This window comes from Scyliorhinus torazame, chromosome 7, assembly GCF_047496885.1.
Source record: "Scyliorhinus torazame isolate Kashiwa2021f chromosome 7, sScyTor2.1, whole genome shotgun sequence".
NCBI lineage: Eukaryota > Metazoa > Chordata > Chondrichthyes > Carcharhiniformes > Scyliorhinidae > Scyliorhinus > Scyliorhinus torazame.
Genome location: NC_092713.1, coordinates 68829566 through 68849959, shown reverse-complemented (window position 1 = coordinate 68849959; position 20394 = coordinate 68829566). Strand labels below are relative to the sequence as shown.

The window sequence follows — 20394 nt, the reverse complement described above, 5'->3', positions numbered from 1 at the left end:
TCACCCAACACAGGCAAAATTGAGCAAGTGCAGAAATCCTGTGTATTGAAACTTGCAAAAACCAGACAGCACCGAAACCAGCAGCCATCTGCATAGTAATGAGCAATTCCAAGGCACAATTGCAACACTCAAGGTGAATAAAGCCAAGCCAGACTCCTCGGTGCCAGCAGGAGCCAAGACAAAGGAAGGCCAACGGACATTTAGGGACCGCCCAGCGACCAGGGAACAACTCCAGTATTGGAGAAATCGATCCAAATGATCGGAACGCAGTCCAATAATTTGGAACCAGGTAAGGGGTCCGCCCCGAAGGGCGGGAAGCCCTTGGGGACTATAAAGTAAAGCCCCCAAATTCAAATCGTCCTTCTTTGGCAGGTTCACTCAGCAACTTGAAGCAACCCGTGAGAGTGACCTGTCTAAGCTGCCGCATCAACCAAGTAAGTCTCCAGTCAACGCTCGCTACGAGATAGGCGCTCCTAGCTACAAGTCCATACCAGCTTTTGAATCCTGCAGACTCGGGACCTGAACGAAAGGCCATTTGTTCCCCTGACCTGGTGGGCCAGTCCGAAGCTAAGTATAGGCCTTTTAGTGATAGGAATAGTCTAGAAAGTAGAGTTTGTGCATGAGTAGTGATTTACTGGGTATAATAAATGTGTTTTGATTTGAATCTTACTAATTGGTGTGTTGAGTTATTGATCATTACTTGAACAGGGGCTGTTTAGCACAGGGCTAAATCGCTGGCTTTGAAAGCAGACCCAAGCAGGCCAGCAGCACGGTTCAATTCCCGTAACAGCCTCCCCGAACAGGCGCCGGAATGTGGCGACTAGGGGCTTTTCACAGTAACTTCATTGAAGTGATTTTCATTTCATTTCATTTCACTTGAACCTCGTGGCGGTATCATAAAGATACCTGCCGACTCTAGAGCAAAGGTTAAACAAACAGAGCAAATTACGAATTAAGAGCCGATCAAAAGTTCGCAACATATTACTGGCGACATCCTGACGGGACCAGACTTAGAAGTGGCTTAACCACTCCGGGAGAACCCAAAATTTGAATTAAAAATTCAATTGGGAACAGAAAAACCACAAGTGTTCAAGCAGTTCTGATCAATCCTCATAATTCGAAATGTGTTAATGCATGCGTAACTAACAGGGCCATAAGGTAAAACTGATAGATTTTTGTTGCGAAAAACTGTCGGGAGTTTGTATTCCGGAAAATAGCGAAAGCCGTACCCGTAATTACAGCACCGCCTTAGTACCCCTCGTTCCAAATTTTAAGAGAGTATTTAGAGAGGAAAGATGGCAATGCAGGCAATGCAGCGCCTCATGAACCCCCAAGAATTTGTGGTCACAGCGACCAGCAGCAGAGTAGGACAGTGTCCCGTTTGGGAAGAGGAGATCAGGAAATATCTCAAAGGGAAAGGATGGCCCCTTTGGAGTGGGTTCTGTGACAATGAGGAAACAGGACCCGGGAGTATAGGACATACTTGGTGGGAGAACCTGTCAGAGATTCATAAGAAAAGCTTGGGAAAAGCTCGCAAGCCGATGGCAATCATGTCCTGTCTGGCACAATTGCGAGGCACAGAGGAGGTCATTCGGACGCTCCGTAAAGAAATAGAAGGAATACATCGAATGAGTAAGGTTGATGTAAGTGAGGTTGTGAAAGAGAACATAGAATTGAGAAGGAAGTTAGCAGCAAAGGACGTAGAGGTGGATGATGCCAAGTGGGCACACCAGTCTTGTCTGGAGCACCTAAGCAGCTTCCAGACACAGTACGAAAAGGCCCATCAGGACACACAACGTGCAGTCCTGGTAAGAGAGGAAACAGAGAAACAGGTAGAGGCTTTGCAAAGGCAGTGTAGCGACCTGAAAGCAGCATTACGAGCACTCCATGCTACCACCACGGAGCACAGACAGAGCTCATTAGATCACGCAAAGTGCCGGAAGCAGATTGCAGAACTGCAGTCTTTGCTTTCAGTTCAGAATGGATTCCACAGCACCTTTGGATCCCAGTTAGATACAGAAGACGGCCCAGATTGGGAAGAATTAAATGAGATCGCGCATAGATATGTTCAGGGATCATGTGCGCAAGGAAAGCCCCAGAAGAGAAAAGCATCCCAACCCCCCACATCACAGATAGTTCAGGTACCAATGAATCCAGTAACCACCCACTGCACAGTCACATCGGACGGAGATACAGAATTTCTTTATACCACCCCCTTAACCGTGACCCAATTACTGGACGCGTGCGAGAAAATCACACCGTTCCTCCCACCTCAGACCCCCACCACTTCTTTGCTAGAGTAAAGCAGCAGGCGACCATGTATGGCCTGGACGAGCGTGAGCACGTGAAGCTCACAGTTTTGAGCTTAGACCCTTCAGTCGTAGCACCCCTTCCCGACCCACAGAATGTAGGAGGAGGCACCCTTGCAGAAATGCACGCAGTGATCCTAGCCGCGATCGGCTACAACAGATGTGACCCCGTAGAAGGCCTGAATAAGTGCAGGCAGAAAAAGACAGAACACCACATAGAGTTTGCTGGACGCCTGTGGATTCATTTCACAGCAGTTTTCGGTAATTTAGAACGTGCCCATTTGTCCCAAGACGGTATGGCCAAATGGACCCGCACCCTTATCTCCCATGCCACGGAGGCAGGACAAAAAGCCTGTACGAATTATGACCCCTCAGAGGAAGCCCACAATGAGAAATGGGTTTTTAAAAGATTGTCCTGCACCTGGAAGCAGTCTGTACAAAACAAACCCGTAGTTAGGAAACCCGAGGAACAGCAGGCAGAGGCAGACATCCAAGCGGTGAAAATGCACCAGAACCCCGCATGGGTGAACGAAGGCAAGAACAGCCCCCCACAGAAGCCACAGGAGTGTTACAACTGTGGACAGTTAGGACACTTTGCACGAGAATGCAATACCCCACGAAAGCCACAGAGAGCCCAGCAGGAAGGCACTCTGAATAATAGGACAGAACCCATACATAGTGGGAGCACCCGTTCAGACCAGACGGAACTGAACAAAACGGACTGACGGTGTTCGGGCTCCCCCAGTTGGGTCTGCGACACCCTTTGGGATAGGTCCGGCCGACCAGTAGTTGCAGCAAAGATACGGGGACAGCCCATCAAATTTCTCTGGGACACAGGAGGGTCCCGCACCACAATCAATTCCTCCACCATATTCCAGAAAGCCACGTGGCCCACTACAGCCACCATCACCCTCAGCGGCTTCACAGGCCACTCACAGCGGGGACACATCACAGCCGCTGTACCCATTCAAATTGGCAATATAACGACCAAGCACCCCATAGTTTTAGTCAATCTACCCCACAGAGCAGAACACATTTTGGGAATTGACTTTATGAACTCCCACCACCTTTCATTTGATCCGGTAAACCAATGTGTTTGGAGAATGGCAAAATCCGCAAGAGCCCCCGCAACACTCACAATAGGTGAATACGCAAACAAGATTAGCGCAGTCGGCGAATTTTGGTTTGACCCCACCACAATTAGCACAGACAAGCAGGTTAGGGCAGTCCTGCAGAAGCACAGGACAGCATTCGCGACCCACAAACACGACTGTGGCCGGATGACTGGTTCCGTTCAAATCACAGGACCCGACCCTTGACCCCAAAAGCAATACGGATTTCCCCAAGAGGCAGAGGGAGAAATCGCAAAAGTGATTGACAGCTTATTAGAGCAGGGCGTACTCAGATCAGTCGCCTCCACTAATAATGCCCCGATTTGGCCAGTGAGAAAGCCCGATGGATCATGGCGACTGACCATCGATTACCGGGAACTCAACAAAGTCACTCCCGCAGCAGCCCCCACGGTAGCCACAAGTCCCGAGACCATGCTCAAACAGGGACTCAACTCAAAATACTTTACGGTTTTGGTAATGGATTCTGGTCCATTCTATTGGCAAAAGCGTGCCAATACAAATTTGCCTTCACTTTTAAAAGTCAGCAGTACACGTGGACATGCCTTCCACAAGGATTCCACAACGCCTCCTCCACTTTCCACCAACAGCTGGCAAATGGTTTGTCAAAATTTTCTCGCCCCGAATGTCTGGTCCAGTATGTGGACGACCTATTACTGCAGACAGACACCAAGGAAGAGCACATCGAGCTTCTGTCCGAACTCCTGGAACTCCTACAACAGATTGGCTGCAAAGTAAACCCAAAAAAGGCCCAAATTTTGGAAAACAAAAAGTGATATATTTGGGTACGATTATCACGCACAGTAAACGCGAGATCGAGCACAAAAGAATTGACTCGATTGCCAAATTGCCCCTTCCCCAGAATGTTTCAGCCCTCCGGTCGTTTGTAGGACTGGTTAGCTACTGCCAAAATCACATTAATGGTTTCGCCACCAAGGCAGCACCCCTCTCGGAACTCCTAAAGAAAGGAGCCCCTTGGGAATGGGTTCCGCAGCATACGGATGCTGTGGATGCTTTGAAAAGAGCCCTCATTGCAGACCCCGCACTACAAGTTCCAGACCCGCTTTCCCCCTACGCGATGGAGGTAGCGACCACAGACTGCACCCTTTCGGCCGTGCTCCTCCAGGAGCGGCACGAACAATTAAGGCTTACGCCTCAGACTTTTCGATCTTGTGGAGCAGGGATTTTCGGCCTGTGAAAGGCACCTGCTCGCAGTTTTCTGGGCAGTTCAGTATTTTTCCTACATAACCGGACTAAACCCCATCATAATCCTCACAGAACACACTCCCACCCAACTTTTACTGGACGGACGACTTAAGGACGGTACAGTTAGCCAAATTAGAGCAGCGAGATGGACCCCTCTTTTGCAAGGATGGGACATCACTGTTAAAAGGACCAAGACCCACACTTCCTTAGCCGACAACCTTCAGTACCCAGGCACCCCCCCACGAATGCGAAATCATCTCACCGCACCACAATACAGGCCCCTTTATTGAGAAAACACCCCCCAGAAAGACAGGTAGTTCACCCCAGACCCCCCAAGTACACATACACGTGCGCACCTTTAAGGATTTATGTGGATGGTTCTTCCACTGTATTAGAAGGGAAGCGCATTACAGGATGCGGCATATATGTCGAGGACGCGCAGGGATGCGCCCTAGAGGAAATCTCACTAAAACTACCAGGCCACTTAGGCGCGTAGGCGGCAGAACTAGCAGCCGTTGCGTATATTATAGATCATCCAGATTCCTTCCCCAGCACAGCAGACATATACTCGGCCAGCCTATTCCTTCCCCAGCCCAGCAGACATATACTTGGGCAGCCTCTATGTCTGCAACAGCCTTACAGAATTCCTACCCCTGTGGAAAGCAAGAGGATTTGTTTCCGCAGACGGAAAACCCCTCTCTTCAGCCCCATTGCTCCGCCACATTTTAGAGAAAGCACAGGACAGGACCTTTGGTATTGTTAAAGTTCGCAGTCACCACCGTTCCTCCCCCCCTGGAAATGTAAAAGCCGACGCACTGGCAAAAGCACGTTCCAGGCATGGATATTTTGGACACCCCCCCGAAAGCGCACCAGTGAATGCAGTTCAGGTCTCGCAGACTAATATTGAGGATTTAGTGCAGGCCCAGAAGCAGGATAACAATCTCAGGGAGATTTTAAAAAGGACAATTTACAGCACCCTATGATAGATTTAAAAATGCGCTGACCACACATGAGTGTGGTGTTAAAAGACACCCTTTATGTGGTTCCTGAACAGGACAGGAATCAACTTATTTGTTTATTCCATGACAGTCATGGACATCAGGGAATTGATCCCACTACAGCCCACCTCAGGCAGCTCTGTTGGTGGCCAAGTTTAAAAGAAGACGTAACGTACTACGTTGAGAATTGCCTCATCTGTGCCCAGAACAATCCGGACAGATACACAAAGAAAGCTCAACTTAGTCACACCCGCCCCGTTAACGGCCCCTGGACTAACCTCCAGATTGATTTTATAGGACCATTGCCCCCTAGCAGGAATGGTTACAAGTACGTGTTAGTTGTCAGACACTTTTACGATACGAGTAGAGGCATTCCCATCCAGAACGAACACGGCAAAGACCACAGCCAAGATCTTAACCCACCACATCTTTACGAGATGGGGACTCCCCCGCAGCATCGAATCCGACCAAGGTTCCCATTTTACGGGACGTGTCATGAAGAACGTCCTCACGATATTTGGCATTACCCAAAAATTCCACATCGCATACCACCCCCAGTCAAGTGGTATCGTGGAGCGCATGAATCGGACCCTAAAAGCAACCCTCAGAAAAATGGTCCAACAGAACAACACCACTTGGGATTCAGTCCTCCCTTTTGCGCTGATGTTTTTGAGAAATGCTATTTCAACTTCCACAGGTTACACCCCACACACTCTTATGACCGGACGCCCCATGAAAGGCACAGAATTGTTATTAGGATTGGACTTGACTCCACCCACGGCCTCCAGACTCCGCCCCGGAACGCGCACAGACAGCAGCAGCAGCGACAGCGACTGTGACTCAGACAATAGCCACAGCACACCTCCCTACTATCCCCAGGCAACAGGACCGACACCCAGCGAATCTGACCACGATTCGAGTGATCCCTTCCTCATCATATTCCTCAACAAACCCCAGCAAACACCACCGCCCTACGATGACGATTCCATCCCCACAGAACTAGACACCACCTTTTGGCACCGAGATAACTCATACAGGCTCGTCCGGAACGACAAGATGGACCCCAAATCGCACCATGCAGCCCTATCAGCCCTTATACATTTGAGAGTATGGCATCCGGGAGAAGATGACGACTTTGAGTCTGACTCCCAAAACAAGAACCCCTTTGCGAACCTGTTCACAACTGATAACTGAGGTGTCCAGATGATGTTTTAAAAAAGGAACCGTTTGGGAGAAACGGTGTCCTTTCTGATGGAACCTGCAGCATGTTGTTTAATGTTGTTTGTTACTGTTATTGTTAAATGTTGTTTGTAAGATCGGAAATTTTCTCCACGGCCCCACGCCTTATTTGGTCTGCAGAAACCTCTGAGAACTTGCCAGCACACATCGGCAGAAACCACTGCGAGCTTGCCAGACCCCCGTTCATAACTGCTCTTCTGGTTCGAAGGTAGAACCAATATGGCAACCCCCCACGATGATTACATTTCTTGCCCGTTCTTGCCGGTTGCTCAGGCAGTGGAGAAACGGCATTGGTCTCCACCCTGCTTGAGGACCCCCGCCTGGTCAGCTACGCTCGGGTAGAGCACACACGGCATTGGTCGCCGTCCTATCCGGGGATTCCATCCAATTCTTACCCGTCGCGGCCCATACGCACCTCATTTCGGCACTTTTGGTTCAAAAAGTTGTTTGTTTTCCGGCAACCCTTAGGTTGCCATCCCTATTTACATCCTCAAACATTTGGATGGTGAATCGCACAGCCTGCGAGACGGCTCGCACTGTTTCAGTATTTTTAAATGTGTCTTGTCCTGAATATTCGGTTTAAAATTTTTTTTTTAAATATGAGGGAGTCACACATGGTGACAAATTGTAAAGGGAGAATTGGCACTGAAGGACAGACATACTAACACACAAGATATTAACCAAGATAGTAACAGACACTATGCTTGATCCCACAGAACCCCAGAAGCTCCAGGAAATGAGACGAAATGGAAAGGAAGAGACAAAAAGAGAAAGAAGAAGATCAATGAGGACATCCTCCGTGTTGATCACCACCATTATAATGTGTATTCGGTTGCATGCGAACCCCCTGACCCCCAACCCCCCCGGCCATTAATGATTCGCTTCCCCATAGCACCCAGAGCCCAGTAACAGGCAACACCACACCATCATGGTGTGATAAGCTCATAACGTGGTACTCCCTTTCCTATGTAGTTGAATCCCTATTAGTGTTGGCGATACTCTGCAGCATCGTACAGACTATCCGCATGAGGAAATGGCGAAGGAGAGCCTACCGCGCTCGCACCCCGGTATACAGAATGAGATCCCCTATTTTCGGTTTTCACCAGGCCCCCAAACCCCTTGATCTACAATAAAGACCATTTGTGTTACATCTTTTGTAAATAAAGAAATGGAAATATTGTACACCCCTGTGCTTGACTGCCAAGCCAGGAAAAATGTAAATGCTGCTTTTATATTGTATTGTTTAGGAAGTTAATATGACTGAATGTTTAGTGAGTGTACTTTATTGAGGACAGTCAGAGGTACCGTTTTTTTAAATTTTGTATTGCATGTCCCTGTTTATGACATAGCGCCACTTAGAATATTAGTTAAAAAATTTTACTGCATAGTTATGGTCAGTGTAGAGGCCATGGAAGAGTGCTCGCCCGGTCAGGGAATGAAGACAACGCAGTTATGTGATCCTTCACGCTTCGCGTTAGGGATCACAAGGAGGGAGTGTAGCCACCTGCGTTGGCCACCTCCCGACTTAAAATGGAGAACCGCAAAGACTAAATGGAAATTCAGCCAACACAGGCAAAATTGAGCAAGTGCAGAGATCATGGGCGAGATTCTCCACTCCCGCGCCGGTTGGGAGAATTGCGTGGGCCGCCAAAATTTCCCGCGACACCGGTCTGACACCCTCCCGCGATTCTCCCAAGCGGCGGGAACGGCCCGGTCGAGTTCTGCGGGCCGCAGGCCGGAGAATCGCCGGAGACACCCAAAATGGCGATTCTCCGGCACCCCCGCTATTCTCAGGCCCGGATAGGCCGAGCGGCCAGGCCAAAACGGCGGGTTCCCCCCGGCGCCGTCCACACCTGGTCGCTGCCGTAGGGAACAGCGCGTGAACGCTGGGGGGGGGGCGGCCTACGGGGGTGCGAGGGGGGATCCTGCACCGGGGGGTACCTCAAATGTGGGGTGGCCCGCGATCGGTGCCCATCGATCGTCGGGCCGTCCTCTCTGAAGGAGGACCTCCTTCCTTCTGCGGCCCCGCAAGATCTGTCCGCCATCTTCTTGCGGGGCGGACTGAGAGAGGACGGCAACCACGCAGTCGCGGGTTGGCACCGGCCAACCCGCGCATGTGCGGATGACGCCAGTTATGCGGCGCCGGCCGCGTCATCTATGCGGCGCCGCCTTTACGCGGGCGACAAGGCCTGGCGCGTGTAGATGACGCGGCCCCGATCCTAGCACATTGTCGGGGCCTGAATCGGTCGGGATCGGGGCCGTTTCGTGCCATCGTGAACCTCGATGGCGCTCACGACGGCGCAGCCACTTCGGCGCGGGAGTGGAGAATCCCGCCCCATGTGTATTGAAACTTGCAAAAACCAGACAGCACTGAAACCAGCAGCCATCTGCATGGTAATGAGCAATTCCAAGGCACAATTGCAACACTCAAGGTGAATAAAGCAAAGCCAGACTCCTCGGCGCCAGCAGGAGCCAAGACAAAGGAAGGCCAATGGACATTTAGGGACCGCCCAGCGATCAGGGAACAACTCCAGTATTGGAGAAATCGATCCAAATGATCGGATCGCTGTCCAATCATAGATCATAGAATTTACTGTGCAGAAGGAGGCCATTCGGCCCATCGAGTCAGCACTGGCTCTTGGAAGGAGCACCCTACCCAAGGTCCACACCTCCACCCTATCCCCATAACCCAGTAACCCCACCCAACACTAAGGGCAATTTTGGACACTAAGGGCAATTTAGCATGGCCAATCCACCTAACCCGCACATCTTTGGACTGTGGGAGGAAACCAGAGCACCCGGAGGAAACCCACGCACACACGGGGAGGATGTGCAGACTCCGCACAGACAGTGACCCAAGCCAGGAATCGAACCTGGGACCCTGGAGCTGTGAAGCAATTGTGCTATCCACAATGCTACCATGCTGCCCATCATTTGGAACCAGGTATGGGGTCTGCCCCGAAGAGCGGGAAGCCCCTGGGGACTATAAAGTAAAGCCCCCCAAGTTCAAATCGTCCTTCTTTGGCAGGATCACTCAGCAACTTGAATCAACCCGTGAGAGTGACCTGTCTAAGTTGCCGCATCAACCAAGTAAGTCTCCAGTCAACGCTCGCTACGAGATAGGCGCTCCTAGCTACAAGTCCATACCAGCTTTTGAATCCTGCAGACTCAGGACCTGAACGAAAGGCCATTTGTTCCCCTGACCTGGTGGGCCAATTCCGAAGCTAAGTATAGGCCTTTTAGTGATAGGAATAGTCTAGAAAGTAGAGTTTGTGCATGAGTCATGATTTACTGTGTATAATAAATGTGTTTTTATTTGAATCTTACTAATTGGTGTGTTGGGTTATTGATCATTATTTGAACTTGAACCTCGTGGCAGTATCATAAAGATACCTGGTGACTCGAGAGCAAAGGTTAAACAAACAGAGCAAATTACAAATTAAGAGTCAACCAAAAGTTAGCAACAAGAGGAAAAAGGAAAAGAGAGAGAGGAAAAAGAAAAGGAGAGAGAAGAAAGGAGAAAATAAAGAATAGCCCCAGCAGAACAAAAAGAAAGAGTAAGGAATATACAGATCAGGGAAAACGATAAAGAGAGAGAGTTTGAACTTCAGAAAATGGGCATGAAACATGACAGTCAGTTAAAATTGGCAGACGTAAAGGGAAACGCACAGTTGGATAATAGTGATGAGGATAGTGAGAAAGAGCGTCAAAGTCGAAGGCTTGGTGGGAATCTATTTAAATATGTCCAAGTATTGCCAAGGTTTGACGAGAAGGAGGTAGAAGCCTTTTTCATTTCATTTGAGAAGGTGGCTTGGCCACAGGACATGTGGGTATTACTGATTTAAACAAAGCTGGTAGGTAGAGCTAGTGAAGTGTTTGCATCACTACCGGAGGAGGTATCTGGGATGTATGAGGAGGTGAAAAAATCCATCAAAGGTGCATTTGAACTAGTGCCTGAAGCCTACAGACAAAGGTTTAGAAATTTAAGGAAATAATTTGGTCAAACATACATGGAGTTTGAAAGGCTCAAACAGAGTAATTTTCATAGGTGGACAAGGGCTTTGAAAATAGACCAAATGTATGAAGCTCTCAGAGAAATTATACTTTTGGAGGAGTTTAAAAATTCAATTCCTGATGTAGTGAGAACTCATGTGGAAGAGCAGAGGGTTAAAACTGCGAGGTTAGCAGCAGAAATGGCAGATGATTGTGAATTATTTCATAAATCAAAGCTTGGTTTCCGACATCAGTTTCAGCCTGTGAGGGATAGAAACTGGGGACATGAGAAATACTCAAGTGGTAAAGGTAAAGGTGATCTGATGGGAGATAATAAGGAGAGTGTACCTCAGAATTAAAAAGAAATCCAGGAGGGTGGAAGAGGCATGAAAAGTTTCAAATGTTTTCACTCTAACAAACTAGGCCATGTAAAGTCACAGTGTTGGTGGTTGAAGAAAAGCACTGGGAAGATGTTGTAAAACAGGATAAGACAGTGGGGTTTGTTAAAGTGGTAAAGGAAAGCCCAAGTGAAGTGAAGGAGGTGCAAAAGATTGTACAGCCTGATCAAGAGGTGATTGATAAGAAGGTGCCAGATCTCTTTAAAGAATTTACTTGTGTGGGTAAAGTTTACTCGTGTGTATCAGGAGGAGCAGGTAAAGAAGTCACAATTTTAAGAGATACGGGAACTAGTCAATCTTTAATGGTAAGAGATGAGGAGTTACGTAGTTTGGGAAGAATGTTGCCAGAAAAGATGGTAATATGTGGAATTCAGGGTGAGAGGAGTAGTGTTCAACTATATAAGGTAAGGTTGGAAAGTCCAGTGAAGAGTGGTGAAGTGGTAGTAGGAGTAATAGAGAAACTATCTTATCCAGGAATACAGTTTATCTTGGGTAATTATATAGCTGGATCGTTATATGGTGAGAATGATGCCTCCTGTGGTTATAAGCCAGTGGAAAATCAGACAACTGAATTGTTGAAGGACGAATATCCTGGGATTTTTCCAGATTGTGTAGTGACAAGGTCGCAAAGTCACAGGTTAAAACAAGAGGAGAAATCAAACAGTGAAGATGAAGTTGAAGTGCAATTATCAGAAACGTTTTTTGGTCAGATGGTTGAAAAAGAACAAGAACAGGTGGAGGATGAGGTGGATATTTTTAGTTCCGGAAAATTGGCGGAGTTACAACAGAAAGATGTAGAAATAAAACCGATGTATCAGAAAGCATACACGGAGGAGGAATCTGAGTGTATACCAGAGTGTTATTACCGTAAAAGTGTTGTCTTGATGAGAAAATGGAGACCTTTGCCTATGCAGGTGGATGAAAAGTGGGCAGAAGTTCATCAAGTTGTATTGCTGGTAGGGTATAGAAAGGAGGTGTTGCGAGTTGCACATGAGGTACCAGTGGGAGGTCATTTGGGAATAAGGAAAACTCAAGCTAAAATCCAGAAACATTTTTATTGGCCTGGACTACATAAAGATGTAGTTAAATTTTGTCAATCATGTCACACATGTCAAGTGATATGGAACCTCAAGCAGTGATAAAACCAGCACCCTTAATACCCATTCCAGCATTTGAGGAACCTTTTACACGGGTCCTAATTGATTGCGTAGGACCGCTTCCTAAAACAAGAAGTGGGGAGAATCAATATCTTTTGACGATAATGGATGTGTCTACTAGGTTTCCAGAGGCCATTTCAGTACGTAATATTACAGCTAAAAAGATTGCGGAGGAGTTACTTAAATTCTTTACTAGATATGGACTACCCACAGAAATACAATTGGATCAAGGATCGAATTTTACCTCAAGGTTATTCAAAGAAGTTATGGATAGCTTAGGAATAAAACAATTTAAATCAATAGCGTACCATCCAGAATCGCAGGGAGCGTTAGAAAGGTGGCATCAGACATTAAAGACAATGTTGAGGGCTTATTGTCAAGATTATCCAGAGGATTGGGATAAAGGAATTCCATTTGTACTGTTTGCAATTAGGGTTGCACCTAATGAGTCAACCAAGTTCCGTCCTTTTGAACTAATTTTTGGTCATGAGGTAAGAGGACCACTTAAATTGATTAAGGAAAAATTGGTGAGTGAGAAATCATTATTGGATTACGTGTCAAATTTTAGGGAACGATTAAATAGAGCAGGTGAATTGGCTAGACAACATTTAAAAGGTTCATAAAATGTGATGAAACAGGTAACAGACAAGAAATCAAAAGTTCGTAGTTTTGCCAGTGGAGATAAAGTTTTAGTGTTGTTACCAGTGGTAGGTGAACCTTTAAAAGCAAGTTTTTGTGGACCTTATCAGATTGAAAGAAAATTAAATGAGGTGAATTATGTGGTAAAAACGCCGGATAGAAGAAAAACTCACCGAGTGTGTCATGTGAATATGCTTAAAAGGTACTTTGAAAGGGAAGGAGTGAAAAAGGAGGTTTTAATGATTCTAACTCAAAGTGACAAATCGAATCCAGATGACTGAATTTGACATACCTCAAATTAAATTGGAAAACGAGGATGTTCTTTAAAATTCGGATAAATTGTTGAGTTACCTTCCAGAGGAAAAACAGACTGACTTGAAAGAGTTATTGATATCACGTGGGCAAGTTTGTGGAGATAAATTGGGAAGTACTAAAATGGTGTAGATGTGGGAAATGGCTGTTCCAATCAAACAACCTCCATATGGACGTAACCCTTTAAAATTGGCACAGGTTAACAAAGAGATTGAGAGTATGCTTAAAAATGGCATAATTGAAGAGGGCTGCAGCCAATGGAGCTCACCCATAGTGATGGTACCAAAACCAGACAGTACCCAACGGTTGTGTGTGGACTATAGAAAGGTTAATGTAGTTACAAGAGCGGACTCTTATCCTATCCCACGTTTGGGAGGGTTGCACTGAGAAAGTGTGACAATCAGCTTTTATTTCCAAACTGGATTTACTTAAAGGCTACTGGCAGGTACCTTTATCCGAAAGGGCGAAGGAGATTTGAGCTTTTGTGACTCCAGGTGGTATATACCAATTCAAAGTTATGTCATTTGGCATGAAAAACGCACCAGCCACATTTCAATGGTTAACTAACAAAGTTGTTTCACGATTACCCAATTGTGCGGTATACATCGACGATTTGGTAATTTCCAGCCAGACATGGACAGAACATTTGAAACATCTGATGGGAGTTATTCGATCGACTTCAGGAGGTGGGTTTGGTGATAAACCTAGCCAAAAGTGAATTTGGAAAAGCCCAAGTCACTTTGCTTGAGGAGTTTCCGATACCCTCAAGACGAAGGGAAATAATGCGATTTCTTGGCATGAGTGGATTTGATCGAACATTTGTGCAAAAGTTTTGTAGCGTGATTGCTCCACTGATGGACTTGCTGGAGGAACGTCGAAAATTTCAATGGACAGCAGAGTTTCAACAGGCATCTGACTGCCCGAAAGCTGTGATCACCAATGCTCATGTGTTGGAGAATTACAAGGGACTCTGTGATCAGATTGAACTAAAGTATTTGACTTGAAAGAGAAATGCCGAGGCGTAGAGAAATGGACGGATCATGCAGAGACCTTCTTGTCCAAAGAGACTGTCAATCGAGAAGGATCTCAGTTGGAGGAAGAAGAAAAAAAATGGACTATATTATTATACGTCTTTGCATGTTGTTTTTTTAAACAAAAAAGTATATTTACTGTGTGCATTTCTTAAAGGATCGTGAAAAGGTGAAAAATGAAACCATCTTGAAGTTGATGGGTTTTTTTTTCTTGGGGGGGGGGGGGGGGGGGGAGGTCTCATGTGAGAGTACCTTTAAGAAATGGGTGTTTATAAATGGGTGTGTATATAAATATCTGTAGTGAGAGTACCTTTAAGAAATTGGTGTTTGCTACTGCAGTGATGTCAGAGAATGGGTGGAGCTGGGCTTTCTGTCAGCTTTTTAATTTCATTTTAGGCTGTTTGCTGCAGGGTGTGTTTTAGTTTCATTTTCAGTGTTGGAGCTGCAGCCAGGCAGAGCAGGTATACTGTTGATCTCTCTGCCATGAAAAGACTATCTCTTGATCATTTGGTGAATTCAGAATTATAAATGTTCTCAGTAGTGAATGTAAACCTAATGTGCTTCTGTTAAAAGGGGGTTTCTTAAGTCTTCTGGATGTTAAAAGGACAGCTTACGGATTACTTAGTGTTGTATTCTTTGGGGGTTGTATTTGAATTGATGGTTGCTAAGATGTTCACTGTATGTTTTAAAAAGGTTAACTGGAGTTCATAGAATATACATTATTTTGCTTCAAAAAATACTTTTCCATTTCTGCTGTACCACATCTGCAGAGTGGGCCGTGTGCTCCCCATACCACAATCTGTTAAAAGTTGTGGGTCAGGTGAACTCCATGATACACTTGGGGTTCTCTAAACCCTGGCCCATAACAGTAGCTTGCTCCACAGTTGGTTCATTGATGCATTGATCTATCATATTATCTTGTATATTACATATTCCATGAACTGGTCCAACATGACATTACTGCAAACATGCTTTGTGCAGTCTATAAAATTAAACTCTCATGATTACTGTATTACTCTTGTCATGTGTACCTCTAATTTCCTGATTGATACTCTACCCTAAACTCCTGCTGAGGGACTATAACTACTCTCTTCACTGTTTTTTGCCCCATGTTATTTCGTGGCTATACCCACACTGATTCCACGTGTTGATTTTCCAAGCTGAGGGGCGGGAGTCTCCGTTTCAGACACTCAGTGTTGATGCCAGGACTGAGTTGGTGGACTTCTATGACAACTAAGCTGGCACTGGTCTCGGAGCAATTCATGACCTGTTAATGGGCTAGCACAGGCGCCACGTGGAACTCCATCGATTCCAATGAAGAATGGTGTCCAATTCGCCGGGGTCAGGCTTGTCACGGTGGTGCAGTGGTCAACAGCACTGAGGGCCCGGTCCAAGCCTGGGTCACTGCCTGTGTGGAGTTTGCACATTCTCCCCATGTCTGCGTGGGTTTCACCCCCACAACCCAAAGATGTGCGGGATAGGTGGATTAGCCACGCTAAATTGCCCCTTAATTGTAAAAAAAATAATTGGGTACTCTAAATTTACTTTAAAAAAAGAATGCCACTCAAGAGGCGGACAGGCTGCAGTCACATATTAGTACTCCAATCCCCACACATAACTCAGCCAACAGGATGGCAACATAGAGAGTGGCACCTTGGTTTGCAGATGCAGAGCTGGAGACCCTGCTGGACGCCGTGGAGGAGAGGCAGGCCACCATGTTCCCCAGGGTGGGAAGGAGGCTGCTACCCACCGCTGTAATCTGGGCCTAGGCACAGCCCGTGAGCATTGTGGGCCCCACCACCAGGACGATCTCTTCAGAGTGGCCAGGGTGAATAGGCAGCACTGTGCCCCTGGAACCAACCCCCTCCCGGAGGGCGACCGAACCCCACCTGCTGGTAGTGTGCACGCTCCCCGCCATGCACCACATGCGAGCACCCATCCGGCCGCCATGACTGGCTGCCCCGGCCACGAAGGCCAACAACTGCCCACCCCCTGTGCTGCTGAGAGAAAGAGTGAGAGAGAAAGAAAAAGAGAGAGAGAGAGAAAGAGAAAGAGAGAGAGAGAGAAAGAGAGAGAGAGAGAGAGAAAGAGAGAGAGAAAGCGAGAGAGAGAAAGCGAGAGAGAGAAAGCGAGAGAGAGAAAGCGAGAGAGAGAAAGCGAGAGAGAGAAAGCGAGAGAGAGAGAGAGAGAGAGAGAGAGAGAGAGAGAGAGAGAGAGAGAGAGGGGGACTGTCAGCAACCATTCAGCACCTGCAGATGCAATTGGAGGCGTCCATCCGCCTGCAGGACCGAAGGCGGTGCTGACAATGCACGCCGCCCAGGCCAACACTGCACGGGTAGCGTCTTCGTGGAGGCCTTGGAGCTGTAGGTATTGGCCATGTGTCAAGATGTCCAAGGCCTGGGCACTCTGTGCGGGCAGCGGCAGAGGTGCAGGGTATGGCTGCCTTGTCACAGGCAGCTATGTACCAGGGCCACCTGGACATTGCAGTGGTGTTCCAGAGCTTGGCCCAGTCACAACGGGTTATGGCTGGGCGTGCCGTCGGCATTGTCCGGCACTGGCTGACATGAGCCAGTCCCGGAGGGAGGTGGCACAGTCACGGAGTGATGTGGCACAGTCCCAGAGGGAGGTGGCCCTGTCCCTGTGCCCCATAGCCACGAGCATAGAGACTCTGGTCCAGATGAGAGCAGGCCTCCAGGACTGGCAACACCAGTTGGCGGGGAGCCCAAAGAGTTCCCTCCAGTCGCACCATCATCCCAGGGAGTAGCTCAGGGACCATCGGGTGCCCCGAGGGATGACGAGGTGATGGAACCCATGTCGGTGACTCCTGCAGGGTTGGCGCTAGAACACACAGCACCTTGAATTCCACCCCCTCCTGTCCCTGGTGCATCTGATGGACAGCAGGCAGAACAGGGTGGCACCATGCCACTTGGGACACCAGAGCAACTGCTGGGCCATGCAGGCCGGGTCACTCCAGAGGCCGGCCACCAAAGGGACCTATGTTACAGGGCTGGACTCGCAGCAGGCTGCCTCCACCCAGATATACCACCAAGACATAGCGTTAGGGCCCGTAAGGTCAGAAAGATAAGATACCAGTTAGGTTGGCATAGGTGTAACACATAGGAACTAGGACAGCGTTAGGGGCTAGGACACAAACCTTTATAGTGATGTTCACATGTTATTTTCATAATAGGCAGCTTTGCACAAAACTTCCAATCTGCCTCAGTGGTCTGTCAGCAAGGTGTGAGGGATTGGCTGGGCTGGGCTGGCTGCAGAGGGGGCGATGGAGGGTGGGGCTCGTGAACAGATGGGTGGACGGTGGAAGTAGTCACGGGCTGGGGCCCCAGGTTGGACCCCACACATTGCCCTGGTACCCTGCTCGCATGCAGGGTTCACCCAGGTGGACGGTGGAAAGTGCTGCCATGGGCAGGAGTCAGACATTGTAAAACGAAGCAGAGCACCAGAGCTCATCGCAGAGCAGGTTGTCATCATCCTCCATCCCATGGACCAGATCTGCTGTTTCTGCCAACCCAGGGGCTGCAGCCACAGGCAGGGATCCCAGTGGGGGTTGGGGGGAGGACAGGGTGTTCATGCCATGAAACCGGCCCCCTGTTCGGTAAACCTGGAGGTGATTAGAGTGCCCCTTGCACGCCGGCCCTGGCGAGCACGTTGTATGACCTCCTGAGCCTGCCCGTGCCATGCCCTACCCATTCCCCTCATCGGGCGATGCCTGATGTTCATCCCCCTTCTCCAGCGCGTCGCCCCTCTGCTGCGTGATGTTGTGGAGGACGCAGCGGCCACCATGATGTGGGGAACTCCCCTAGCGCAGTACTGGAGGGCCCTTCCAGATCTGTCCAGGCACCTGAACCACATCTTTAAGATGCTGACGCACCACTCGATAATGCACCCCTGGCCCCATAGGGCCTGGCACCTGTCCCTGCTGGCATGGGTACCGGTGGCTGACCCTAACCATGCCGGCAGTATGCTCTGCAGTCCCCGTCCGGTGTTCTCCTGAAGGGGCTACTGTGGGTGGCCCACATGATGCCCCGCTGGCAGGTGGTGTCATAAGTGAAACCCACCATCGGTAATTTCTACTGGCAGAAGCGGAGCATCACAGAAGCCCTGGGAAAGACTGGGTCGGGATGGGCCTGTTAATGATATGCCAATGATGTTTACTGTACATACGGAGTAGAATGCATTGATGCCACTGTCGACACCAGAGCATGGCATTCCATCAGGCGCCAGGCGCCGGCCACGATTTTCGGCTCACGCACAATTCTCCACCCAATTGCGTTTCACGATTCTGGGGTCGCAGGACAGAGAATCCGCCCAAGATCTTCTGGCCTCTCATTATCCCATTCTTTATTGTTGGGCTAACCCTCAACCCGTATTCTTTTCCATTTTGCCCAAGTCTTTCAAAAGTCAACTATCCTGGAATATTTAGATCCCAATCTTGGTCACTTAGCAACCGCATATTAGATCAATCTCATCAATTTCTATCTGCGGTATTAATTAATCTACTTTATTGGGAATCATTTGCGCATTCAGATACAGTGCTTATAGGTTCACCTTCTTCTATTTTCCCTGATTTCACCATCGCCACTAATGCCCATTTACCATAAGCTCCCTCTCCCTGACCCATTTGATTTGATTCTATTCAGATGTTCGACAGTCTTGACATTTCGCTTCCCCTTTTTGAATATACCCTTTGCTAAAACCTCCCACTTTTCACTTACTAAAACACTGACTCCTGGCTCACTGGTCCCAGCTCAGTTTAGATGCAGCCTATCCTAATGGAACAGCTCCTGCTTTCCCCAGGACTGATGCCAGTAGCCCACAAAGTGAAACACCTGCCTCCGACATCACTCTGTCAGCAATGCATTTAACCTTCTAATCTCAAAGCATTTCCCTCCTCCTCTTTGGAAGTAATTTGCTTTCTGCTGGAGTACAGTTTCATGGACATTAACAACTCTACGTATCTTGTCCAAGGCGCCAATGTGTCAGATTTTACAGCAGATGTCAACAGAGTGGTTTGACCTCAAAACTGAACACAATTCCCTCTTCAACCAATATATCAAAGTCACATGTGCCAACTCCAGTAGGAAAGCAATCAGTAACAGGAGTCCGAGCTGATTTCTGCTTCCTATGCCAGGCACATTTATGCCACTGCCACACTTCTACTGCTACCATGGTTAGATCTACTAATGTAGGAACAGGAATAGGCCATTCAACCCTTCAAACCCATTCTGTCATTCAACGGGACCATGGCTGGTCTGTATCCCAACTCCATCTAGCTGCTTATCCCTTAATATTCTTGGCTAGCAACAAATCTATCAATGGCAGGTTTGAAATTGTTCATTGAGCAAGCGTCTTTTGCTTTTTGTCGGACAAAGTGTTCCCTAACTTCTCTCCTGATTTTAAAGTTATCGTCCCTTGTTCTAAACTCCCCACCAGTGGGGAAAGTACATTAGATTTCTATCTGCCCGACTAATTTTCTTTAAAATCCTAAAAAAACCTCAATCAAGTCACTAATTTGCAATAAGTAAAAGAAAATCCATGGAGAATGCAATTTAGATCAACCGTTGAATGTTATGGCCACACCTTCCGATTAATTGCATGGTTCAGGTGCATACAAAAATTCCACCCCGTCTTTGGGGATTGTTTACATCAGACAAACCAATTCTATGATTCTATAAAGTTCTCTATTGAAGGGGACGCTATAATTGCACATTCTGCATTAGAGTCGTAGCATATCGCATTGTTTCAAGTGAGGAGTCAGAATACTAGCTTCATATTGCAAAACTCAATTACATAAAAGCGCAATTCATAATATCAAAATACAAGGGTTGACAGCTGAGAATTCCAAATACATACCAACCTTGCGTATCACGTATACAACCCAATAAAAACATTTTTTTTTTTAAACTGGCAGCTGAAATTAACCTGGCTACTGAAAAGATTATACAAATCTCTACACTGCTAATG

The 20394-nt window shown here is 47.7% G+C and overlaps 1 protein-coding gene across 3 annotated transcripts in view; it reads right to left on the bottom strand.

Moving 5' to 3' along the window:
* Positions 1 to 20394, bottom strand: part of LOC140426286 (fizzy-related protein homolog) — a 130947-nt gene that overhangs the window by 100630 nt on the left and 9923 nt on the right. The window lies entirely within an intron of this gene.